This window comes from Balaenoptera borealis, assembly GCF_965194805.1.
Source record: "Balaenoptera borealis genome assembly, chromosome: 4".
NCBI lineage: Eukaryota > Metazoa > Chordata > Mammalia > Artiodactyla > Balaenopteridae > Balaenoptera > Balaenoptera borealis.
In genome coordinates, this window is record NC_138861.1 from 15781692 (window position 1) to 15809269 (window position 27578).

Genomic DNA, 27578 nt, shown 5'->3' on the forward strand with positions numbered 1-27578 from the left:
TGCTAGATGTAGCATGTATAATATTTTATTTAATTCTTTAATATTCTTCTTTTTTTTCCCCTGCAATAAACAGTAAGGTGAAAAAAACCATCATTCAGGCTATGGATAACATAAAATCTTCTTTGTAGAAATTTTATGAGTCAACTTTGTAAAGTATTTTGGGGAGAATTAGGTCCACTTAAAATATATAAGTGATATTCAATGTCTTTTCTCCTCTTGCTATCTGTAACTTTAGCTAAGTTGCTTATTTGCTCTTTATTTAAACAAATAACTTCATTTTTTTCTACTAATACTGATTTTTCAGATCTGTTTTTATTTTCAATTGATATTTAAATTAATTCAGTACTATTTTTTCAAAACAAACAACTCTTGTAAGTACAGTTGATTTACAATATTGTGTTAGTTTCAGGGGTACAGCAAAGTTATTCAGTTATACATACATATATATCTGTTTTTTTCCCAGATTCTTTTCCCTTATAGGTTATTACAAGATATTGAATATAGTTCCCTATGCCATACAGTAGGTCCTTGCTGTTTATTTTATATATAGTGGTGTGTATCTGTTAATCCCAAACTCCTAATTTATTTCTCCCTCACCCCTTCTCCTTTGGTAACCATAAGTTTATTTTCTATGTGAGTCTATTTCTGTTTTGTAAATAGGTTCATTTCAATCATTTTTTAAAATTGTACATATAAATGATATATTTGTCTTTCTCTGCCTGACTTACTTCACTTAGTATGATAATCTCTAGGTCCATCCCTGTCGCTGCAAATGGCATTATTTCACTCTTTTTTTATTATTTCACTCTTTTTTTATGTTTGACTAATATTCCATTGTATGTATATACCATGTCTTCTTTGTCCATACTTCTTTATCCATTCGTATACATTTCGGTTGCTTCCATGTCTTTGCTATTGTAAATAGTGCTGCTATGAACGTTGATATGCATGTATCTTTTCAAGTTAGAGTTTTCATCTTTTCTGGGTATATGCCCCAAACAAATAACATTATTATGATCTTTTTGATTAGGAAACTAATCTGCTCATTGTAAAACATTTGGGAAATACAGACAATAAAATGAAGAAAATAGATCTGTTCATTAGTTTCATCACCTCAGATAACCATAGATAACATATTGGTGCATTTGTTTCCATTGCTTATTCTAGGTGTGTATACATATACATGCATTTTCCTAATAAATATCTTGTAGTCAGGCATAACTCAGAGATATTGTGGATTTGGTTCCAGACCACCATAGTAAAGCAAATATTGCAATAAAATGAGTCACACACATCTTTTGGTTTCCCAGTGCATATAGAAGTTATGTTTACACTATACTGTAGTCTGTTAATTATGCAGTAGCATTATGTCTAAAAAAATACATATCTTAATTAAAAATATGTTATTGTTAAAACATGCTTTCTTCTCAGTCTTCAGTGAGTCAGAGTAGTAACATCAAAGATAACTGGTCACAGATCACTGTAACAAATATAATAAAAATGAAGTAGTTTGAGATATTGTGAGAATTACTAAAATGTGTTACAGAAACATAACGTGAGCAAATGCTGTTGGAAAAATAGTGCTGATAGAATTGCTTGACACAGGGTTGCCACCAACTTTCAATTTATAAAAAACACAGTATCTGGGAACCTCAATAAAATGAGGTATGCCCGTACATTGTAACTTAATTTTTTGATACTATTCTAATATTACATTTTGAGCATGTCTCATATTACTAAATTTTATTTAAAAATATACTTTTAATATTTGCATTAGATTCTATCATTGGTTGCTTATATTTCTTCCATTTCTTTGTTATTATAAATACATATGATTATCTTTGAGCATAGAAACATAGAGGAAAGAGCCAAATTCTGGAGTCAGACGTATGCAGATTTCAATTCCAAATAAAACTGTATTTTTATTTATAACTTTATATTATTCAGTTTCACCACTTGTAAGATGGAGATAATGCTGATCTTGAAGTATTTAAATATCAGAAGCACTACAGTAAAAATATTTTTATAGAACCCAATTCATAGTCACTGCCAAATAAATATCAGTGTCAGAGTAATAATTGATAATCATTATTCTTTGATTATTCAGAATTCATCTACTGAATTCAAAAGTCAGTCTTTGAATTTATGACTCTTGATAAATTTCTAAAAAAATAAATTACAAACAAAAAATTATTTAAGGTATTGACATTTTAAAGACTCAGTCATACGTGTAAATTACTTTTCAGAATGTTTATATTGATTTATACTTCCATCCTCAGTGTGCAAGTGTGCTGTTTTCTCCATACCCTTCCCAGTATTGAATATTATCAAAACGTAAACTGATTTACTTAGATGGAAACTCTCATAGTTGTTTTAATTTTCATTTGTTTTATTACCAGTGAAAGCTTAAATTATTTTCATGGGTATGGTTCTTTTCTGTGAGTCATCTCTACATGATTTTGCCTTTTATTTAGTATTTTTCTATTAAGGGTGTACTAAACTCAATTATATTAAGGGTATTAAAACTTCTAATAGAACTTCATATTTCTAAAAAGATATTATTCATAGCCTAGTATTTACCCTTCATTTTATTTATAAAAATTTTTTTAATTGCAATTTCTATAGAAGAATCATTTCAAATATCTTTTTCCACATTGAATCTTTTTTCCACAGCCTTTACTGTCTCTCTCTAGCCTTTCTTGGATTAGTTTTCAGGGGTCCCCACTTTCTGGTCTTTTCTCTGGTCTCCTCATCTCTCACTCGGAGTTCAGTGCGTTTGAAGTTCAGTTGTGCCCTGATGCATATGGATCCTACGTAGGAGGGCTCCCCAGCTCCCAGGCTGCAGACAGGTACTGGTCCACGGCCCATTAGGGACCGGGCCGCACAGCAGGAGGTGAGGGGCGGGCCAGTGAGCGGAGCTTCATCTGCCTCTCCCCATCGCCCTGTTACCGCCTGAACCATCCCCATCCCCCTCCCCCCACCCCTGTCCGCGGAAAAGTTGTCCTCCACGAAGCCAGTCCCTGGTGCCAAAAAGGTCGGGGACCGCTGCCATATAGCATCAACAAATAGGTAGACCACTTCACTAACACTGAAGAGCCAGCGACTGCACAGGGAGCAAGCTTCCAGGTTGTTATTTAAGGTGTCATAAAAGGTGCTGGGGCTTCTGCAAGCTCCAAGGTCTCCTCAGGAGGTGGGCTTTGGCTGTTGGCCAGGTGAGTAGGAGGTATGTGTCCTTGGCCAGCATTGCAGATAGGACTCAGAATATTGCTTGGCTGTGAACAAGTGAAGAACAACTAACTCTGTCCAAGGAATGTCCTCAAGGGTTCTCAGAGATTCGGGTCCTTATTTGGAGACATCGGTAGTTCGGTGCCTGAATCTGCACATCCTTTAGTTTGCCTTTCTTTAATACCTAGAGGTCATGATGATTTCGCCTAAAGATTTATAGATAACGTCTTTTAAAAATACTGTTTTTTCTCTGTAAATTTTGATCAGGATATCTATTCCCATTTTTAGAAATTTTTATGGCATTTCCCACATATAACCAAAATGAGATGTAATGATTTGTGCTTGTAATTTCTATTATCTCTAGCTGGTAAAATAAATCATTCCAATCCATAGTGGCTTAAAGCCATGACAACTGTTACCTCTCACCGTCTTCGTGGGTCAGGAATGCGTGTAGGGTTTGGGTTGTTTGCTCTGGCTCTCGTGCGTTTGCAGTCAGTGACTGGACTTGGGACAGCAGACAGCCGAAGCAGCTGGGGGGCTCGTCCAGCATCTCTCTCTTTTCATGTAATCTCAGGGCCTGTCCATGTGGTCGGTCTACAAGGGGTAATTTGGGCTTCTTCACAGCATGGCAGCTTCAAGGCCGTCACCCTGCTAACATGATAGCTGAACACTTAGAGACTATTATAGTGAGCAAGGTGAGAGATGCATTGCCTTTTATGATCTACTCTCTAAATCACATAGCTTCACTTAATGTTAGCTTAAAAAATTCGAGGTGGATCAGTTATAAGAAGAAAATGGTGGGATGGGAGGTATTATTGTGATTATCTGGCACTGTCCATCCTCTGACCACAACCATTTACACCCTCCCACATGTAAAAATGCTTATTCTTGCCCTCAAAGCCCCTAAGTGTCATTCCATTACTGCATTGCCTTCAAGTCTAGGATCTTTTCTTCTAAATCAAGTCCAGGTGCAAATGAGGCTCCTTGAGTAAAGCATCCTGAATATTGAAAATACTTGAACTGGAGGATTTTCTGGAAAGCTTTGAACTAAAGACATAAGTTATCTGCTCTTCACACAGCCAACATTTTATGGTATGACAAGCACGGGAAAATTCTATGGTCCCACCTGTTCAAAAAGGGAGAAATGAGAGGCTGCTGTATTCCATAGCAAATCTCAAACCCAGATGGTCTTGCTGCCATTTGCTTAAGTAGGGGCTTAGTCTGTTTCTGGGAATTGTTCTCTTTGACTTTTGTTTCTTCCTACAGTGTCCTTGTTTCTATCCTCTGAATTTTCATTCTTTTTTGAAAAAACATGGCCTGTATTTATTCCTGACAAGTTTTCTCAGCCTTTTACCTGTGCATGGAAGTTTAGGGGTCCGAAAACCACTTTTTATTTTGTATTGTTCTTGTTTCCTTTTAGCTCCAGCTGGTATAATTCTTTAAAAAGTCTTTAGGGTTTCTTATATGTTACTTTATAGTCCACTCTATTAGCAAAAGCCACACCCAGAAAATTTTTGAGATAATCGTTCTTTTTCAGGGGTTCCCTCTGACATTGTGGTAGGATAACACCCTTAAGATTGTTTTTTTTTTTTTTAATTGAAGTATAATTGACTTACAATATTGTATTAGTCTCAGGTATACAACATAGTGATTTGATATTTTTATAGATTATACTCCATATAAATTTATTGTTGAATATTGGTTATATTTCCTGTACTGTAATTTTATCCTTGTATCTTATTTATTTTAGACCTAGTGGCCCTATTTTGCCCCTTGCCCTGCTCTCACCCATAAGATTCTTAGTAGTCCTATTGTTTAGAAGAGAAAATTGGCTCCTTATGCCCTTAAGATGCTTTGAAGGCCTTTTATCTGTTTTAAAGGATCTATGAGGCAACCACCTTGATATTCCTGAGGTGTTAATACAGGGTGTTTATAGTCCCATGCTTACCTTTACTTGTAGACCAGGTTTTTCTGACTACGCCTGGCATTTTATCTTTTCCCCGAGGCTTCTTTTTATTTTGAGACTCTTTTGCTCTCTGAAGTGATAGGGAATGAAAAATGTTATTTTCAAACCCAGCAAGTTCTGTCGGTTTTTTATCGTCTTCCTCCAAATTTTGCTGAAAACCGTAGAGTTCCTTTTTTAACTCGTCTCTCTCTACCCACATCTTATAAGGAGCAAAGGGAAAGCAGGTGCTCCTCTCAGTACCCTACTCAGAAGTCGCCTGAGCTTAGATCCTTGGAGTTCATGAGGTACACTTTTCCATTTTCCACATCACTGTGGGCAGTCGTATTAAATGCTCTTCAGCTACGTAGCAAGAATCTCCTTTTCTCCACCTTCCAAAGACATAGCTCTCATTTCCCTGGAGCTCTCACAGTCAAACCCTCTGAGGCCCATCAGGCTCCCACTAACAGTCTCATTCAGGCGTCCATCTGCTGTCTGGTCCAAAGGCCAGTATCATATGTTTTGAGTTTACTTGTGTTTATTATACCACTTGACTTCCGGTATCAAAGTATGTTCTAGTTATTTATTGCTTTTTAATAAAGAACTATAAAACTTAGTGGCTTGAAACAGCAAAAACAGTGTTATCCCCTCTCATGGTTTCTGTGGGCTAGGATTTTCGGCGGAGCTCAGCTGGGTGATTCTGACTCAGGGTCTTTGAAGTCGGTGGTGTCTGGAGCCAGAACAGGAGGAGGCTGAAGCAGCTAGGAGCAGTCCAGGCGTACCTCTATTCATGTAGTCTCGTGGACTCTCTGAGTTCCCCCCGTTGGTAGTTTGGTCTTTCAGCATCATGTCCTCTGCATAGTCAGACTGCTAGAATGGCAGCCAGAGACTTCAAGAGCTTGGGTTCTGATGAGTCAGGTGGGAGTTGAATCATATTTTATCACCTGGCCTTGAAGCATAGTGTCGCTGTCACTGTAGTCATAAGCTCATCCAGATTCAAGGAGAAAGAATTTACACCCCATCTCTCAGTGGGATGTAAGAAGAGCCTTTGGGATGCGAGATATTGTTGTGGCCATTGTTGGAAAATGAGATCTACCGTGCTTCTATCCAGTCTTTACAGGTTAACTTCAGAGTTTATGGAATATAGATATAGATGTTGATAGAAATATAGATAGAGCCTTTTTAAAATAAATTTATTTATATTTATTTTTGGCTGCGTTGGGTCTTCGTTGCTGCACGCGGGCTATCTCTAGTTGCAGCGAGCGGGGGCTACTCTTCGTTGCAGTGCGCAGGCTTCTCATTGAGGTGGCTTCTCTTGTTGCAGAGCACGGGCTCTAGGCACGTGGGCTTCAGCAGTTGTGGCTCGCGGGCTCTAGAGCGCAGGCTCAGTAGTTGTGGCGCACAGGCTTAGACGCTCTGTGGCATGTGGGATCTTCCTGGACCAGGGCTCGAACCCGTGTCCCCTGCATTGGCAGGCAGATTCTTAACCACTGTATCACCAGGGAAGTCCCTAGTTAGAGCCTTTTATGTTAAAACAAAACAAAACAAAACAAACTTAACATCCTTGCCTTCATCCTCAGATTTTACTATTTAAATATTCAGTGAATTTCTAGTTACAGCATTTAATGGGGATCTAAATTTGATGTTTTTCTCTTGGCTAAGCCAAAATTAAGATTGTGGGTGGTACATATTTTAAGTTGTATCTAGTTCTCAGACAAGCAGTGCTTATGAATAGTAATAGTTTTAACTGGCCAGCTATTGAAACCTTGTGTTTTTGTAAGAAAAGAAGAAAAATATTTCCTAAAAATTAAGAAAAATTACATTTCTTCCTAAAATCTAGCTCTGCATAAGAACTGACAGATTGTCTCAGTAATTCTTAAAATTAATCTCTTGAAGTACTAAGAACGTATGGTTGAACTTCATGAATATGAACAGTGAGATCTTCATTAAAGGCTATGAATGTGCAGCTGCTAGCATCTCTTTTCTTCTTGGTCACATCAGCTTAGTTTGTCTTCTGTCACTATATAACTGAGTCACGTGTGCTTTGGAAAACTTTTGACTGTTTTGGATGTTTAGTCTGCATAGGCTGGACCCTGTCACTGCATCTTATTACTTCAGTTTTCCCTCGGCTTTCAGCAACAGCGCTATCCAGCTAGCTGTTTTAGGAGCGCCAGGCATGCAGCAGCTTATGAAAGCCAAGGACCAGAAAACTGCTATCTGTGTGAAACATGACTATGTCTTCACAGGGCTGTCAGAGACCAGGTTCCAGTTAGCGCTCTTAACCAGATCAAAGGTGATATAAAATGAATTGAAAATACCAGAATAAATCATCACAGTTTATTGCAATTATAGTACCCAAGAAAGTATACCACTTTTTAGCAATCAACCTGGTTTATTGACAGTGAAAATTCAGTCATCGTAAAATTGAAGGCAACATTACTTAGTGCATTATTAACTGTAATTTGAATGATCTTTTAAAGTATATGCCAAGTATGGTTATAATATAATAAGTTCTAACATAGGATTGCTCATTCCATGTCAGAGTTATAATTTTGCCTCAACAGTTCACCCTCAGGTAAATTTCTCTGTGATACCATATGAATTCCAGCAAGCAGCCTAGTGAAATAGGCAGTAGGTTTGTTCATTTAATTTCAACCTGATTTTTAAGACGATTGAATTGCTTTTAAAACAAAGGAAGTTAGATCATTAGGTAAATAGTAAACTTATAAAAGCAGCAAATGACAAAATAATATGACAACATTGAAAACTGGATCATAAAGTAACATAAAAGTAACATGAGGTGAGTAGATAATCGGAATGTCACATTTTGATAAATATTTTCAGCTCATTTCAATTGAATTAATTTAACATCTTAATTGTATTGTGAAGGGTATTAACAATTTAGTTTAGTGTTATTACTTATTCATGAAAATTGAACTTGTCCTTCATTTTAAGTAGGAAGTAAGATGTCCTGTTTATTAGTTTTCTACTCAAATTTTAAAACTTATTTTTTTCTAAGGAAGTCAGTAACTTATTGATTATCAGAGTAGTAATTGTGTTAAGTTTATGTGTTTGGCATTATGCAGGGGCAGATAAACCGAAATTTATTCATAATTTTAAAAGTCTTCTTGGGCCTTTATAGTTTTTGCTTACCTCCCTTCCACCCATCCTCCACACAGCTTTACAGGTCTTCTCATGCCACACTGCTTCTTAAAACTGCTCACTGGCGTTTCATTGCCAGGAGGATAGAAGTTAAAGTTCCTTTTCCTAGAAGTCCAGGCCCTCCATGGCCCGCTCCTTCCTCCCTCTCTGGCCTTGTCTCCTGTCTCCCCCTCGGACTGTACTATCTCTCAGGGCTCTGCCTTTGCTCTGCCTCTTTCTGGAATGGATCCTCCTCTGCCTTTTCTCCTAGATGAATTCTACGCACCCGTTAAGGCTTGGTTCCATGACTACCTTTCCTCCCTAATGAATTAGGCACTTGTATTTTTTCACTTACGCATAGCTCTTGCATTTCTTTTATTAATATGCGTTATAGCTTTTGCCTGTGTGCTACTTGGAGGCTGGAGTTTTGTCTTATTTAGTTTTGTATGTTATAGGTGCTGGGCGTATATTAGCTATTCAAAATCGTTTACTGAAGGAATGAGTGATTGAATGAACTTATGGCCCATTTTATTTTTCATTTGAGTCTGCAGTCTTGAATCATCAAATCCTCTCTTTCACTGGTCCTCTATGCTTGCTTGGAGCATAGCAGTACCTCTCATTTCACATTTCAAGTATTTCTCACTTCTAAAAAATTTTACCAAGGAGGAGTGAGTGCTAGGCAGGGCTTGGCAATGGTAATGTGTATTTGCAGAAGCTCTTTCCAGCACTGTGCTGCTTTAATGTGTCTTACCTTCAACAGTGGGAGGCTGATAAGTCTTCATTATTCATTAATTAGGTGTTTGTATAACACCACAAAGAATGGTACTGTGAATATGCAAAAAGTGCATAAAACATAGTTCCTGATTTCAATTAATGTATTGTCTACTAGAAAAGAGAAGACAGGTACGTAATACAAGTTGGGAATGCTGTGCGTTTTTATAAAGGTACAAAAAGAATGCAAAGGCTGTTTTGAGATAGAATAGCTCAGCTGGCTTTATCAGATAGAACTTTAAGAAGAAAGGGTTGAGTAGAAGTTGTCATTCCTTTTGACTCACATGCTGTGAATTCCATGACAAAAGGACTGTGCAGAAAATTTGTCTAATGTCTTGAAATTCTTTTAAAGAAAAATTGGTGGAAGTACAGTTTTTACATATGCAATTTTGATAAAATATTGTTTTGGGTAGGCAAATTAAGGAATCTCCTAAGTTTATTTTCTATGGAGTGGTTGACTTTTTAAATAAAACTCCTTCAGGTAGTTGGTGTATTTTAATATACTTATGAAAGCTGGAGGAGATGGTATCTCAGCAGAGCTTGTAGGACTATAAAGCCACATGATAGTTAAGTCCGTTTTTAGCTGATTGGTTTTCTTGCCTGAAATGGGACCAGGACTTGATTGCTTTTGCTTTTCTTTAATTTAGGTACCTCAGTTTATGCATGATTATTAGCTGTTAAAAAACAAGAATTAAGTTGACACTTAAGAGTTGGAAAATGAGACATTTGACTACCATTAGGAGACTTTATTCTCTACTAGATGCAGTCCAAGAAAAGGTACTCTAGTGTTTATTTGAACAATAGAAATGCCATCTGTACCTGATAAATGTATGTAAATATTTTAACCAATGATGAGATTCTCAGGTTACAGCAGTTCTACTAAATAAACTCCATTTCTCCTCAAAGATTATTTCCCAGGGCAGTGCTAGTGGGTGAACTCTTGTCAGAACTACGTGCTACAAAATGATGTGCCATTTACAGTGGATAAGATCGTGTGACTCACACTATAGGAATCCCACAGTTAATGTGACAAATAATCAAAAAGAATAATGTAAGCAAAATTCAACTACTATCTCAAATGTTTTGTGTATCATTTTTCTTCAGAGATTCAAAGTTATTCACAAATTATAAGCAAATATATCCCAGAATTTACAGGGAGAATACATTAAAGCAATGAATCAGGAACGGATATAACTGAATGCGGCATTTCCAAAAGAACTAATATTCACCTAAATTATTTGAATTTCTAGAGGGAAGTGTTTCAATAATTGCTTTCATTTTTGTTGTTCTTAAGAAGAATTTGCTTAGGAACCTAATGTATTCCTAAGGTGTATTGCTCCTTTTCCCCAGATATCCAGACAGAAATTAAACAATTTAGGTGCATGACAGAAATTTCAGATCAAATTTAATCTTCCAGTGGCTGTTTATGTAATTAGACTAAAATTTAAATCTTTCCGTGGCCTAAATTAGTGCTTCTCAACCTGGCTGGCTTATCAGAATCATGTGGAGGGCTTCAGAGAATACTGATTACTGGCTCCTGCCTCAGTGATTGGTCTGGGATATGGCCCGGGCATCTGGATTTTTAAGAGCATTACAGGTGATTCTCATGTGTAGCACAGTTTAAGAACCACTGGCCTAAAACACCTACATCAGTCAGTACTGTCTAGTTATTTGACTTCATGGTGTGCCCCCTCTCCCCTCCACCCTACCCCCCCCCCCGCCCCCTTTTTTATTGGTCACTTGAATACCAAGGATTGTTCTTATCCCAGGATCTTTCCATTAGCAATTCCTTCTGCCTGGAATGCTCTTCCTACAGATCTTTATATGGTTGTCTCCTCTCATCATTCAGGACTCAGCTCCCAGGGGTCTGCTTCAGGCAAGCTTCAGGCAAGACTTTTCTTAATCCCCCTCTCTAAAGCTTTTCCCCAGCATTGTCATATTATTCTGTGTTACTTGTATTATTGCCATTTTGGGGGGACCACGAGATGTTATATTCATTTGTTAGTGCCCCCCGCCCCCAAGTAGAATGTAAAGTCCATGAAGGCATGTCTGGTTAACCATCATATTCCCAGCATTTAAAGCCAAGTCCGTCATATAGCAGTTCCTCAATATATAGTTTTTGAGTAAATGAATTAAAATGTTGATAGAAAAATGATTGTGGGAATATACATAATTATATCTTTTTTTCCTCTCCAAAAACAAAACCAAATATGGTATCACATTTTAAAAATTAGAATAAAGCCTTAAGATGAAATGAGTGAAAATGCGAACAGGCAAAGAAGAGGGAAACCTAGAAATGGGGCCGCCCCAGTGCCGAAACCCTAGGGGTGGTGATGTAAGACTGGGGTGCCCACCACCACGTGAAGCTCTCACGTCATGGCTGTACTTCGGGTCCTATAACCATCATGCCAAAGTGTGCCACACATTTGAAATCTTCATGTACTTTCTTAACTTATATTTTAAGAACTATCACATCCTCCTCCAGAAAGCCTTTGCTGAGCTCAGTCTCCAGGAAGAGTTAGGTTTCCTGTGCTCTGCTCGTTTGTGTCATGGCCATTGCCAGTCTCTGTATTACAGCGATCTGTTCACCAGTCTCTGTCTCCCTCACCAGCCTCTCTGAGAACAGGGGTTGTGCTGTAGTACCAAGCCAATAACTGGTACTCAGCAAGTGTTTGGCTGAATGAAAGCGTAAACAAATATGAAATACTCCATAAGAAGCATTAGAACTGCTGATTAAAAATTATAAAATGGATTTGTCAGGAACATAAGTAAGTTGAAGAAGTTTTTAATAGAATAAAGCAATAAATAAGGGTATTCCAGGCCAACCGGGGGATGTGATGTTATGCACACTTAGGAAATTAAGCAAACATTCTTGGTGCCAATAAGTCTGAGCACTGACTTCCAACTGATATGTGGCTTGTCATCTATACAGGGTTTTCATCACTCACTTGGGACTTTTTATACATTATTTACCCTTCTTGATAAACTTCAATAGCTGCTATTCAGATGGATGCATTTTCCAGTAACACCTGATATGCATTTTAAAATGTACCTTTTAATTGGTATTGATTGTCAGTAAACCCAATGATAACTTTCATCAGTGTACTTTGAACTTTGTTGTTCTGCCCAAAAGAAAATGGAGCAATCTTTCATATAAATATTTAAAATTCTCTGTGTAGAGCCCTGTTAGTTCCATGGTGCTATTGTTATAATTTTAGTACTTAAATACTACTTAGGATCGCTCTTTCAGATGGTATCCTGCTTCAAAATCTCTATCACTACGGATAATTTTACCAGAAAGCTGGATTAAAGAGGAGAATCATGCAGTTGAAATGAACATTTTCAGTAACATTGTGGAATTGTTTATGGCCTCATTTTGTCACAAAGATGATAAAACAGAGAAAGAAGAGTGAATACTCAGGACAGAAATGCTGGTCAGGTCCCCCCAAATCATCCCAAAGTGTACAGTGTTGCCACTGCTTTACTGCTGGCAGCGTGGGAACTGGTACGTGCTTTCGCCGTCTGCTTTTAGGAGGAAACACTAAATTTGTCCCATTTCTAATAATGAGACAAGCAAGGAGAGCAAGGAGTTTTAATACCAGCATCACAGCATCCAAAGAAGTTTTCCTTCTTTTAACTTTTGAATCTGCATTCCCACATAGTCAGATCTAGTTCTACACCAGCTCAAATGTTATTCCATAGAAATCAGGGTTCAGAGAATTCTGTTTGTTCTTTGAAAAGATACAGAAGTGTGGAAGTGCTGCTCTACATGGCATTTCTTGTGAACATATGGTTTGGTGTGTTAGCAGAGTGTAATGTGGGATTTGTGTTGTGGGCAAAAGGGAAATGAAACCTAAAGGACAGAGCTGGGTCAAGACGGCTGAGTGGCCTGTATTCTGTGCTGAAAGTTCAAACCCTCTGTTGTCGGCAAGAGGAGGTGTTGAAATTTTGTTAAGTGTAGTAGCAGTGCAGAAGATTGATGGAGGAGAAGGCAGAGTGGTGACAGGACACTCGATTGTGAGCCTTTCAGTATTTAAGGTTATATAAAAGCTAGACCTGAATTTTGGTAGGAACAGAGGGAGAAGGGTAGAGGGCACAAACTCGAGAGGTATTTCAAAGACAGACTCTTGAGTATTTAGTAACTAATTAGAATTAGGGGAGAACAGAAGTGGAAAACTGAAATTTTTACTTTGGATGACTGAATAGTGGTACTGTCATTACCCAAGTAATGGTTGTGTGTTGCCATTATCAACAAAAATATATATGCCTCAAATCGGAGTACTTCAGTTTGTCCCCTAGGAATTATTTTTTTCCATAAGAAAATAATCTCTCCAGAGATATGACCCCTCGGGTGTTATTGAAAAGTATAGTAATAAGGGCCAAGGATTTAATGTGAAAAGACTCGAGTTCAGTTTCAGTCTTTACTTTTTTGAAACTTTGGCTCATTAGGCTGTTCCTTACCTACTTTGAACTTCCATTTCCTCATATGTAAAGTTGGGATGCTTTCTTGTTGGCTTGTCCTGATGATCAAATGAGAAAACATATGGAAGAACACTCCTTAAAAATATGCTGTATAAATGTGAGTTGTTAGAGTTATACACACCAATAAGAGCTGGACAGTAAGAGAGGGTATACCCCATCAACGTGGATTCCTTACCCGAAGGATGTTTTGAGGTTCCTGTACTCCTGAAGTGTTCTTTTATATTCTTTACGGATGTGATTTAAGAATGGCAGTTTGTATATGTTTTTCCAAACACCAATATTTATACAAAGCAGTTATTTTGATCTAATGGTTCAATACAAATTCTCTTTGTAATAAAACAAAAATGTTATCAGGTTGACTCCTAAATTGACCTGCTGTTTGTTAACACTATTTCTTCTCTTTATTGGATCATAAAAGAAAAGTATAAGGATATTCTTTATCTTTACCTTTTCTACTTTTACCACCCACCTATCCTCAGCCCAGTTCCAGCTCCTATCTTGGTCACTGTAGGCCAAATACGATAATGAAGCAAATTTGAGGAAGAAAAAAAAAAAGAACCCTCAAAGGGCACTCCTGTGCAGTTTTCACCTATTCCACAGTAGTCAAATGAAATCAAAGCTTACAAAAACTAGAAAGATTGCTTCAGTTCATAAACAAATGGGACCTAATGAAACTTAAAAGCTTTTGCACAGCAAAGGAAAACGTAAGACGAAAAGACAACCCTCAAAATGGGAGAAAATATTTGCAAGTGAAGCAACTGACAGAGGATTAATCTCCCAAACTTACAACCAGCTCATGCAGCTCAATATCAAAAAAACAAACAATCCAATCCAAAAATGGACAGAAGACCTAAACAGACATTTCTCCAAAGAAGATATACAGATTGCCAACAAACACATGAAAGGATGCTCAATGTCGCTAATTATTAGAGAAATGCAGATCAAAATTACAATGAGGTATCCCCTCACACCGGTCAGAATGGCCATCATCAAAAAATCTATAAACAATAAATGCTGGAGAAGGTGTGGAGAAAAGGGAACCCTCTTGCATTGTTGGTGGGAATGTAAATTGATACAGCCACTATGGAGAACAGTATGGAGGTTCCTTAAAAAACTAAAAATAGAACTACCGTATGACCCAGTAATCCCACTACTGGGCATATACCCTGAGAAAACCATAATTCAGAAAGAGTCATGTACCATAGTGTTCATTGCAGCTCTATTTACAATAGCCAGGACATGGAAGCAACCTAAGTGTCCATCAACAGATGAATGGATAAAGAAGATGTGGCACATATATACAATGGAATATTACTCAACCATAAAAAGAAACAAAATTGAGTTATTTGTAGTGGGGTGGATGGACCTAGAGTCTGTCATACAGAGTAAAGTAAGTCAGAAACAGAAAAATAAATACCGTATGCTAACACATGTATATGGAATCTACAAAAAAAAGAAAAAAAAAATGGTTCTGAAGAACCTAGGGGCAGGACAGGAATAAAGACGCAGACGAGAGAATGGACTTGAGGACATGGGGAGGGGGAAGGGTAAGCTGGGACGAAGTGAGAGAGTGCATGGACGTATATACACTACCAAATGTAAAATAGATAGCTAGGGGGAAGCAGCTGCATAGCACAGGGAGATCAGCTCGGTGCTTTGTGACCACCTAGAGGGGTGGGATAGGGAGGGTGGGAGGGAGGGAGACGCACGTGGGAAGAGATATGGGGATATATGTATATGTATAACTGATTTACTTTGTTATAAAGCAGAAACTAACACACCATTGTAAAGCAATTATACTCCAATAAAGATGTTAAAAAAAAAAAGTATGATTTAACTTGCTCTTGGAAATGTATAATATATGACAATATTCAGATCCACCAAAATACAGAAGTAAAAGATTTAAAATACTTTAGTCTCTCTGTATTACTCTTTAGTTACCTTTGGCACCAACCACATTTCAAGAAAATTTCAGGCCCTGTCAAGCAGGACAGCCAATAGAAACAACCACATTTTATATGTGAACCAATCAAGAGTAATGGATATCTCATTCATTTCTTGTTAAAATTGGTTTGCTTTATTGTTTTCTTCCTATTTCTTCTCCTTCTTTTGAAATATGTTTTGATTAGAAAAATGTGGCATTAAGGTGAATAATGATATTCCTCAGCTTTACAAATTTAATTCTTCCATATGAAAGCAGATTCATCATAGAGCAGTAAAATAAACCAGTGATGTTTTTATGAATGATCAGATTTAACGTACATTTCTATTTTTACTGCCTGTTAAATTTAATTATTCAGTGATATTTTTATGAGCTACTGTCATATGATTAATGAATAGTAAAAAAATAAAATTAAATTAAAAAGGTCAGCTTAAACGTGGTAGACGCGTATTTCCCTCCCCCATTGAGTTGGTTTTTGCTGAATCCTTCCTGTCTGGGATTTCCCGCTTTCCATCCAAAGGAATGCCTGGCGGTAGCTTGTTTTATTGAGTCCCGCAGTCTTTCCTGCTCTCCTTTCAGCTGACAGAAATCCCTCTGGTAGGGGCGATTTCAGGATCACCTTTATGTCCCTCCTGCCTTGGAGAGGACGTTTAGTACTTTTTCAGGATATCATTTCCACTGTTCAACAAAATACAGTGTATTTTTTTCTAGAAATGTTCCATTAAATTAATATCACATTGATAATTATGGGTATCTGTATAAATAAAAAGATCCTCGAATGAGTTGTTCTTGAAAAAGTAACAAGTATTGAGAGTTCAGCTCAGCTCTGTGTTTTTGGTGAAAGAAAACCTTTATTTCAGATGTAGGATAATCATAGTCATCTGTCGTCTGGAATATTAGAACTACTCAAGAGATTAATGGAATTTAAAATTCTCATAAAGATTCTTATTGTCACATAGACAATCTAATTTCCATTTTGAAATGATAGAAAAATTTGAATTCATGATTAATTCCATAAATCTAAGAAATAAATATTAAAGATACATGATGACTTTAAGAACTGTACACTTTTGTAAAAGTAGAAAATGCTTGAAATTAATTATATTGCTAATAAATATTTATTATATTTCAAACACTTTTTGAGATTGTCCTTAGTGTTGTATAAATATGTGTGCCTTTAAGAGGAAACCAAATGGAAATGCTTGTATGTAGCTGGGAACTCAGCTATTTTTATTAAACATGAAGAGACATTAGTACAGTTTTATTATGAGTCAAATTAGCAACAACTGTAGGAATAACGTGATATTCTTGATGCTTTTCACTCTTTATTATTATCTTATTTTGTTAAACATATTTGAGCTTTATTATTGATTATGGTTGTATGCGTTCCATGCACTATGAATTTCAAAACGATTTCTATTTATAAATGATAAAATGTTTAAGTTTAGTTTGGCATTAGTTGGTGTGATGTCAAATGCAAGTTTAAAAGGACATGCATTCTTTGCTATATCATTTGCTTGTTTAGTATTTTTCTTCTTTTCAATTTACATATTGAATACAACACTGTTCTGGTTGAAAAGAACAAATGACCTATTTATTAACTGTGCAGTCAGTACTTCTCAAACTAATAATGGATAGGTACTTACAATAAACTGGCAGCAGTAAAGGTTAGTAGACTTATGTATGATTTTCCTGTGAGGTCCCGGGAGCCCACAGTATTTATTACTTGAGAACAAAGAACCTTAGAGTTAAAGGTAAGTGACTCTGTATATGATATGACTAATAGTAGCCCTATAAAGGAAAAACAAGGAGGAAACCATCCATAGTTTGCTTCTAACTAGGCACACTGTAGAGTCAGTTTTCTTTCTCCTCAGTCGTTTACACTGAAAGTCATTTACGCTGAACGTCACATATTTCCTCAGGTCTTTTTGAAAAATGATGACAAGCTTGGGTTACTAATATTTTCCTATTTTACCAATATTTGCCGCCGAGGATTGTCTCATTCTTTATGGTGTTGGATAAATTCGTAGTATTCATATCTCATAAGTTTGTCAACAGTGTATCTTAAGGTCATTCATTTCTTAATCAAGTTTTTGCTTTTTCTTCCCCTCTAACTTCAAGGAAGCATTAAAGCATTAATATAACGGGATTACAATCCCAGTTTCCTAGCACTCATCTAATAGAGTACTTTATTATTAGCAAACTGAAGATGTTAATATAGGTATTTATCATAACACGGAACAGAGGATTAGCACATTTTCTTTGTCAGTACATTTTTTAAAAGTTTCTTTACCTTACTAAACATTCTTTCGAAACTGCATGGGAATTCAAATTAAGTTAGTTTAAAAATGGAAACAATATACTAATAAGTCAACTATTTCTATTCCTTAATCTTCCATTTGTTGATTAGTTTATTTATTCAGCTAACAAGTGAGTGGCTGTGTCGGTGCCATATATAACTTGAAAATGTGCTTTAAGCTTTACTTGGTCCTAGGCTTTTTTGAAATTGTAGTTACTGGAAAGAGTAAATGGCTAAACGGCTGATAAGCACATGAAAAGATACTCAACATTATAAGTCATTAGGGAAATGGAAATTAAAGCCACACTGAGATTCTACTTTATACTTACAAGTACTGCTATAATAAAAAAGACAGATGATTACAGGTGTTCGTAAGGATGTGGAGAAATTGGAACCCTCATACATTGCTGGAGGGAATTTAAATGGTGTAGCCACTTTGGAAAACAGTTTGTTAGTTCTTTATTATGTTAAACATAAAATTGCCATTTTACCTAGCAATTTCACTCCTGGTCTTTGCCCACGAGGAATGAAAATGGATGTTCACCCAAAAACTTGTACATGAAAGTTCATAGCAGCTTTATTTGTAATAGTTCAAAAGTGGGAACAACCCAGACGTCCATCAGCTAAAATGAATGGGTAATTAAAAAGCCTATCTTAGACAATGAAATATTATTCCACAATAAAAAGCGCGGTACTGATACCCAATGCAGAGGTGCAAATATTAAACTCATTTTATTGATGAGGAAACTAAGGTTATATAACTTATAAAGTAACTTGAGAGATGAAGACTCCAGTCGGCGTGACTTCAGAACACTCAGTCTCTACACAGGGATGGGTTGTTTTAAATCATTCCCCCCATCTGTCCGTCTCTTTTCTTTACAGCCAGACTTTCTGAAAGAGAGATCTTACTCCGTGTCTCACTTCACTTTCTTACTGTCCTCCTCCCAGGGAAACAGTGTGGCCACCAATGATCTTTCTTTCTTTTTAAATACCTGCTTTGTTGAAATAATAATTTATATACCATAACACATACCATTGTGAAGTGTACAATTCGGAGACGTTTAGTGTCACAGTGCTTTCTGAATTTTGTGTATAATGGGCTCTCTTCAATCACTTTCATGTTGGATCTTTCCATGGCATTTGAAGTTGCTGACCATTCCCTCCTGAATACTCCATCCTCACCCACCCCTGTTCTCAGTCTCTCATTCTTCTCCTACTTACACTCAATAGTTGTTTTACGATCTTTGTGGGCTTGTCTTCCTTGACCCACTTTTTCAGTGTTGGTTTTGGGTTACTTCTCAACACTGAGAGACCTTGTGACTTCAGGAACCACCTGTGTTGGTATATGGCTCACAAATCTCTGTTTCAGTCATTTATACAACACATATTTATTGTACATTTATCGTGTGCAAGGCTAGTTTAGGCCCTTGAAATCTATGCTGTCATTGAACTTGCATTCTGTTGGAAAGAGACAAGCAGTAACAGTCAAATGATAAAGAAGGAAGTGTACAATTTTGAATTGTAGGGTAGTGGTAGGCTTCACTGAGAAGGTGCCTTTTTTATTTTTATTTTTTTAATTTATTTTTTATCGAAATATAGTTGAATCACAATGTTGTGTTAATTACTGCTGTACAGCAAAGTGACTCATTTATACATACACACACACATATATATATATATATATATACACACATATACATATATACACACACACATTCTTTTTCATATTCTTTTCCATTATGGTTTATCAGTATATATACAACAGAATGGATAAACAACAAGGTCCTATTGTATAGCACAGAAGGTGCCTTTTGAACAGAGACTTGAAGAGGGTGAAAGAGTTAGCCATGAAACTGTCTGCAAGAAGAACATACCAGGGCGGAGACAGCAAATAGAAGGACACCAAGGGCAAACTTGTCAGGCACATTTAAAGAATACTGAGTACAAGTGGGCTGGAGGTAAGCAAATGAGGGGAGCGAGCTGTAGTTGCTGTCAGAGACATAATGAGCGGGCAGATCAAGCAAGGCTTTATAGATTATAAGGATTTTGGCTTTTGCTCTGAGTAACATGGGGAAGCAGTGCAGGGTTTTGAGTAGCAGATGGATATGATCTGAGGGATCTTTTTTGAGTGACTACTTTGGTTTCTGTGTTGAGAATAGGCTCTATGGTGACAAGGTTTGAAGCAGGAAAATAGTGATGGAAGGCTGCTGAATTGATGCAATCTTCGTTGCTCCTCTATTCTAGATCAGTACGTTCAAGTCCCTATTGAATGTAGTCACTTGGATGTAACACAGATACCTCAAGTTTATCACATCCAAAACTAAATCCATCTTTCCTTCCTAGTTTCTGGTTTCAAAGCTGTTCCTTCTTTCTATAACCTCTGTCTTGGCAAAAGAACAGCTACGCAAAATAGGTGCCACCTTTGCCTTTTTTTTTTTTTTTTTTTTAAAGACTTCATTTTTTTCAAGAGCAGTTTAAGGTTCACAGCAAAATTGAAAGTACAGACATTTCCAGTATGTCTTCCACCCCCATCCATGTATAGCCTCCTCCGTGATCAACATTACCCCCCAGACTGGTACATGAGTCATAAGTGATGAACCTGCATGGATATATCGTAATCACTCAGTGTTCATAGTTTATGGTCCACTCTTGGTGTTGCTCATTCTATGGATTTGGACAAATCCTTAATGACATGTTTCCCTTATTTTAGTGTCACACAGAGTATTTTTACTACCCTAAAAATCCTCTGTGCTCCACCTGTTCATCCCTCCTCCCAACAACTCCTGGTATTTTTACTGTCTTCATAGTTTTGTCTTTTCCAAAATGTCATATAGTTGAAGTCATACAGTATGTCGCCTCTTCAGATTGGCTCCTTTCACTTAGTAATATGAATTTAAATTTCATTCATGTCTTTTCACATGGCTTGATAGCTAGTTTTTTTAATATTCATGGCTTAATAGCTAATTTTTTTTTAAGATTCCACTGTCTAGATGTACCACAGTTTATTTATCCATTCACCTACTGAAGGATCTTTTGGCTGCTTCCAGGTTTTGGCAGTTATAAATAAAGGTTCTATAAACATCATGTTTTTGTGTAGACATAGGTTTTCAACTCCTTTGTGTAAATAATGAGTGTGATTGCTGGATAATATGCTAAGAGTATGTTTAATTTTGTAAGAAACCTCCAAGCTGTCTTCCGAAGTGCCTGGATCATTTTGGATTCCCACCAGCAATAAATGAAAGTTCTTTCACATCCTCCCCAGCATTTGGTGTTTCAGTGTTCAGGATTTTGGTCATTCTAACTGATGTATAGTGGTATGACGTATCATTGTTGTTTTAATTTGCATTTCCTTAATGGCATATGAATTGGAGCATTTTCCATATGCTTATTTGCCATCTGTGTATCTCCTTTGGTAAGGTGTCTGTTAAGGTCTTTGGCCCATTTGGGTTCTTTTTTTTTTATTGTTGATTTTTAAAAGTTCTTTGTATATTTTGGATAACAGTCCTTCATTAGATGTCTTTTGCAAATATTTTCTCCCTGTCTGTGGCTTGTCTTCTCATCCCCTTGATATTGTCCTTCTCAGAGCAAAAGTTATTAATTTTAATGCAGTTCAACTTACAAATTATTTCTTTCATGGGTCATGCCTTTGATGTTGTATCTAAAAAGTCATCATATCCAAGGTCATAAGGTTTTCTCCTATGTTATCTTCTAGGAGTTTTACAGTTTTGCATTTTACATGTAGATCTGTGATCTATTTTGAGTTAATTTTTGTGGAGGATGTAAGATCTGTGTCCACATTCATTTTTTTTTGCTTATGGATGTCCAGTTGTTCCAGCACCATTTATTGAAAAGACTGTCTTTGCCTCATTGTTTTGCCTTTGCTCCTTTGTCAAAGATCAGTTGACTCTACTTAAGTGAGTCTATTTCTGTGCTCTCTTTTCTGTTCCATTGATTTGTCTATTCTTTCTCCACACTGTCTTGATTGCTATAGCTTTATAGTAAGTCTTGATGTTAGGTAGTGTCAGTCTTCCAACTTAGTTCTTCTTCAGTGTTGTGTTAGCTGTTCTAGGTCTTTTGCCTGTCCATATGAACTTTAGTATGTGTTTGTTAATATCCCCAAAAAATAACTTGCTGGGATTTTGGTTGAGATTGCATTGAATCTATAAATAAAGTTGGGAAGAACTGACATTTTGGCAGTATTGAGTCTTCACACCTTTGACTCTGTATGCGTTCCTTACCCTATAGTCAAATCAAAGACAAAACCCTTTATTTTTTTATAGGACACATTAGTCCTTTTAATTTTGTCCACTGATTTCCACTGATTAATTTCTTCATCTCATCTTCTTGCTCCCCCTTAAAACTCAATATTAAAATTCTAGCAGTTCCTTGAGAGAAATGTAGGCTAAGACTCTTTGAGTCCTTTCTGACTTGGTGAGGGCACTGCTTAGTTCATTTCCTGGCCTAGCCTGGGCTGCCTCTACCGTTTATTTAAGTAACTGATATAAAGGTAGTATGTGGTACTGTGGTCCAGATAGTTTTAATGGAGCCAGTGTCCAGATTCTCAACTTCTGTATGAATTTCTCTTTATTAATATTGATCTGCCTGAGAGAAATGCTTTATTCACAACATTCTTTCTCTTACTTTACAAAAGAAGACACACCCTTATCCATCCGAAATCATACTATATAGTACATTGTCCTGGGATCATAGAAAAATTAGCAATTAAACAATTTTAATTAATGTCTTATATTTTTCTTGTGGAGAAGTATGATAGAGTGAAAAATGAAAGGCTTTTAATTACAAAATACATCACGTAAGAATTCTCTGAGGAAATAAAATAGAAATAAAGGTCGAGAAAATAGTAATGTAAAATTTTCAGCTGTTGAAAGAAGAGTCTATTCATGTATTTTTAAAATGGATAATAGTTTTATTACCATGGATTTAGGTTCTATTGAGTATTCTTAAAATAGTTGATAGAAATTTTATTTTAAAATGTCAGTATTTCCAATTGGGTGGAAATTAAATTCTTTTCAAGTACATATTTTACCACAGGTGAAAAATTGTAGATGTTAACTTGGTAATGTGTGAATGGTTATGTATTTTTTCAAAATTCTTTTAAGGGTCTGTGAATAAAACTACTTGAAGACTACTAGCCTACTGTATAAAACCCAAGTTTTTATTTATTATTAGTTATTTTTTTTAAAGATGTATTTATTACTTATTTATTTTATTTTTGGCTGCCTCGGGTCTTAGTTGCGGCACACGGGATCTTCGTTGGGCCATGCGGGATCTTTCATTGTGGCGTGCGGACTCTTTGTGGTGAGCCAGCTTCTCTCTAGTTCTGGCGTGCGGGTTTTTCTCTTCTCTAGTTGTGGCGCGCAGGCTCCAGGGTGCGTGGGCTCTGTAGTTTGTGGCACACGGGCTTAGTTGCCCCGCGGCATGTGGGACCTTAGTTTCCTGAACCAGGGATTGAACCTGTGTCCCCTGCATTGTAAGGCAGATTCTTTACCACTGGACCACCAGGGAAGTCCCTAAAACCCAAGTTTTAAACCTGGTATATAAAACCCTTCATCACCTTTCTCCTTCTAGACCTTTTTCTTTTTTTTTTAAATTTAAACATTTCCTGCTTCACATTATGTGCTCCAGCAAGAAAGAACTTGGAAGTTCCATAGCATCCTTCTTCCTGCCTGTCTGTCTTTATTGTGTTATTCTGTCTCATCTTTGCCTCACTTCTGCCTAATCATTTTAAAATAATTTTTTATTCGTATAGTTGATTTACAGTGTTGTGTTAGTTTCAGGTGTGCAGCAAAGTGAATTTGTTATACATATATCCACTCTTTTTCAGATTCTTTTACCGTATAGGTCATTACAGAGTACTGAGTAGAACTCCCTGTGCTCTACAGTATGTCCTTATTAGTTATCTATTTTATATATAGTAGTGTGTCCCAATCTCCCAATTTATCCCTCCCCCTCTTTCCTCCCTGGTAACCATAAGTTTGTTTTCTACATCTGTGACTCCATTTCTGTTTTGTGAATAAGTTCGTTTGTACCCCTTTTATAGATTCCACATATAAGCAATATCATATATTTGTCTTTCTCTGTCTGACTTACTTCACTCAGTATGACAATCACTGGGTCCATCCATGTTGCTGCAAATGACATTATTTTGTTCTTTTTTATGGCTGAGTAATATTCCATTGTATATATGTACCACATCTTCTTTATCCACTCATCTGTCGATGGACACGTAGGTTGCTTCAATGTCTTGGCTATTGTAAAAGTGCTGCAGTGAGCATTGGGGAGCATGTATCTTTTCGAATTATGGTTCTCTCGAGTATATGTCCAGGAGTAGGATTGCTGGATCATATGGTAGCTCTATTTTTAGTTTTTTAAGGACCCTCCTTACTGTTCTCCATAGTGGCTGTACAAATTTACATTCCCACCAGACGTGTAGGAGGGTTTCCTTTTCTCCGCACCCTCTGCAGCATTTGTTTGTAGATTTTTTGATGATGGCCATTCTGACCGGTGTGAGGTGATACCTCATTGTAGTTTTAATTTGCATTTCTCTAATAATTAGTGACGTTGAGCATCTTTTCATGTGGTTTTTGGCCATTGGTATGTCTTCTTTGGGGAAATGTCTATTTAGATCATCTGCCCATTTTTTGATTGGGTTGTTTGTTTTTTTGATATTGAGTTGCATGAGCTGCTTGTATATTTTGGAGATTAATCCCCTGTTGGTCACTTCATTTGCAAATATTTTCTCCCATTCTGAGGGTTGTCTTTTTGTTTTGCTTATGGTTTCCTTTGCTGTGCAAAAGCTTTTAGTTTCATCAAGTCCCATTTGTTTTTTTTTGTTTTTATTTTCATTACTCTAGGAGGTGGATCCAAAAAGATCTTGCTGTGGTTTATGTCAAACAGTGTTCTGCCTACGTTTTCCTCTAAGAGTTTTATAGTATACAGCCTTACATTTAGGTCTTTAATCCATTTTGAGTTTATTTTTGTGTATGGTGTTAGGGAATGTTCTAATTTCATTCTTTTACCTGTAGCTGTCCAGTTTTCCCAGCACCACTTATTGAAGAGGCTGTCTTTTCTCCATTGTATATTCTTGCCTCCTTTGTCATAGACTAGGTGACCATAGGTGCACGGGTTTATCTCTAGACTTTCTATCCTGTTCCATTGAGCTATATTTCTCTTTTTTGTGCCAGTACCATACTGTTTTGATTACTGTAGCTTTGTAGTATAGTCCGAAGTCAGGGAGCCTGATTCCTCCAGCTCTGTTTTTCTTTCTCAAGATTGCTTTGGCTACTCGGGGTCTTTTGTGTTTCCATGCAAATTGTAAAATTTTTTGTCCTAATTCTGTGAAAAATCGCCTTGGTAATTTGGTAGGGATTGTATTGAATCTGTAGATTGCTTTGGGTAGTATGGTCATTTTCACAGTATTGATTCTTCCGATCCAAAAACATCATATATCTTTCCGTCTGTTTGTGTCATCTTTGATTTCTTTAAGATGCAGAAGTCTTGATTGAGGAATCAAGACTTCCCCCACTTCAGACTGGCTCAGGAGCTAGTGTTCCATGCACCCTTGCTGCCGTCCTAGTCTGTATCACTGTACTAACACGCTGTTTTGTCATTAGCCTTTTGGTTTTTTTTTTCCTTTCTTGAGAGTAGGAACTGTGTTTCCTCTTGGGCTCCTCAGCACCTCACTATATACCTCTCCTGGTATTAAGTTAAGTTATTGGGAAAATGTTGATAATTGAACTAAGAAAAGTAGATTTCAACTGTTAGAAAGTTAATTCTTGTGCATAACTTTTTAGGGGAGTCAATTAAGCTGTTGAAGGCTCTTTCTGTTTTATGCTGGTTATTTCTCTAGGTGTAATATTTGCCGTTACTGATAAGGTTTTTGGTAAGATTTCATATGAAAATCAGAGTTTGAACCTAAAAATGAGTTTAGGAAACCATTCTTGTAGTAGAAGGGGAACAGAATTGTGAGCAGTAAGGCAAGAACGTCTAGTTTTGGCCCTGCCACAAACTTGCCATGTGATTGTGGGTAAATTAACTGGCCTGGGGGTCAGTTTTATCATCTATTAAATGAGTAAGTGACCAGATTATTTCTTAAGTTTCCTTTACTCTTGATTTAATAAAGAGAGGAAATTTCAGTTAAGTAAACATATGATTTTTCTTGTCAAGAATAATAAAAAATATGGACTTGATTTATTTTCTAATCATTCATACCATGGACATTATATGTGCTATATGTAGATAATGCTGACCTTGTTTATATTACCTACAAATTATATAGTCATGGCTTAGATTTTATCCTTAATTTTTTTTTTAAATAATATCTTTTTAAAAATTTTATTTTATTTTTGGCTGTGTTGGGTCTTTGTTGCTGTGCACGGGCTTTCTCTAGTTGCAGCGAGCGGGGGCTACTCTTCATTGTGGTGCACAGGCTTCTCATTGCGGTGGCTTCTCTTGTGGAGCACAGGCTCTAGGCACACGGGCTTCAGTAGTTGTGGCACACGGGCTCAGTAGTTATGGCTCGTGGGCTCTAGAGCGCAGGCTCTGTAGTTGTGGTACACAGGCTTTGTTGCTCCACAGCATGTGGGATCTTCCCAGACCAGGGATCGAACCCATGTCCTCTGAATTGGCAGGTGGATTCTCAACCACTGCGCCACCAGGGAGGTCCCCTTAATTTTTAAAAAAATAAAATAATTCAATTGTGATGATTGAAAATCTAGAAGTATTTCATATAACATGTTGATTCATATAATTTCCAGATTATATTTTAGCTTCTTTCACCAAATATTTAATTTGATCAGATTAATATTATACTTTCCTGTGCACTTCTATCATTCTGGAAATGAATTTAGTTATGTTGACACATTTCTTTGTGTCCAGTTACTCAGTCACTGCAGCCTTATTCAATGAGAAGCAATATTTAAAACAATTGCAAAAATGATTTCCTGCGTCTTTTGGTTATTCATAGTAAGTAGTAGTTCAGTTTTATAAAGCTTGATTGAATGGCATTTAGGTATGACTTTTATAAAGGATTTGAAATTATGTTGTTTGGCCAAAACAAAGGCAGTATTTCCTTTCTTGTCTTTCACTCCACCCAGCCCCCCTTTTCTCCACCTGCTGGAGGAAAACTGTTTCTTCAGACAAACCTCATAATTGCCCTTCTGTGCCTGATTTGGGCCTCAGGAAAGGCCCATAGCATCTGTAAAACTGGCAGCAAAATGGTATTTCCAGGCAGGCACAGGGTTGCTGGGTAGTGAGCCAATCCACAGCTTTGTCTGAGCAGCTGAGAACTTTGCTGGAGTATTACCACGGTGTTCAGTAACACAGACCTGTGCCATGAGCAAGTAAAGCACTGAGCACGTGTCAGGGTCAATATTTATAGACCACTACGTAGCTGCCTTGCAGGGAGAGAAAACGAGAGCGAGAAACGTACAGCCAGAGGGCAAGGAAAGAAAGACTTCAGTGGAGGGAACTTGAATTTCCAATTTTTTTCTTAAAAAAATTCTTTTTAATTATCAGGTTCAAACTTCTGCTGAATCACAACCATTTGCCGCTGAGCTATGACAAGAATGGAAACAAAAAGTTAAACGAGCAAGCCTGCTATACGTAAGAAGGTAAGTAATTAGCCAGTTCAGGCTTGCTTTTCCTGGTAAACTCCATCTCCCTGTTGGCTGCTCTACATCAGTAAGCAAAGGGCTGTGTGGCACGTTAAAGCTAATGTGGAGGGGCTGCCTGCTGGTTAAGAGTGTTCTTGGTGG

General features: G+C 36.9%; 1 protein-coding gene across 4 annotated transcripts in view; it reads left to right on the plus strand.

Moving 5' to 3' along the window:
* BMPR1B (bone morphogenetic protein receptor type 1B) overlaps positions 1-27578 on the plus strand; it is a 409475-nt gene that overhangs the window by 237140 nt on the left and 144757 nt on the right. For all 4 annotated transcript variants that reach the window (XM_082391723.1, XM_082391722.1, XM_082391726.1 and 1 more), the window contains one exon: positions 27340-27434. The gene's annotated coding sequence lies outside the window, so the exon portion shown is untranslated. The remainder of the gene's footprint in view (positions 1-27339; positions 27435-27578) is intronic.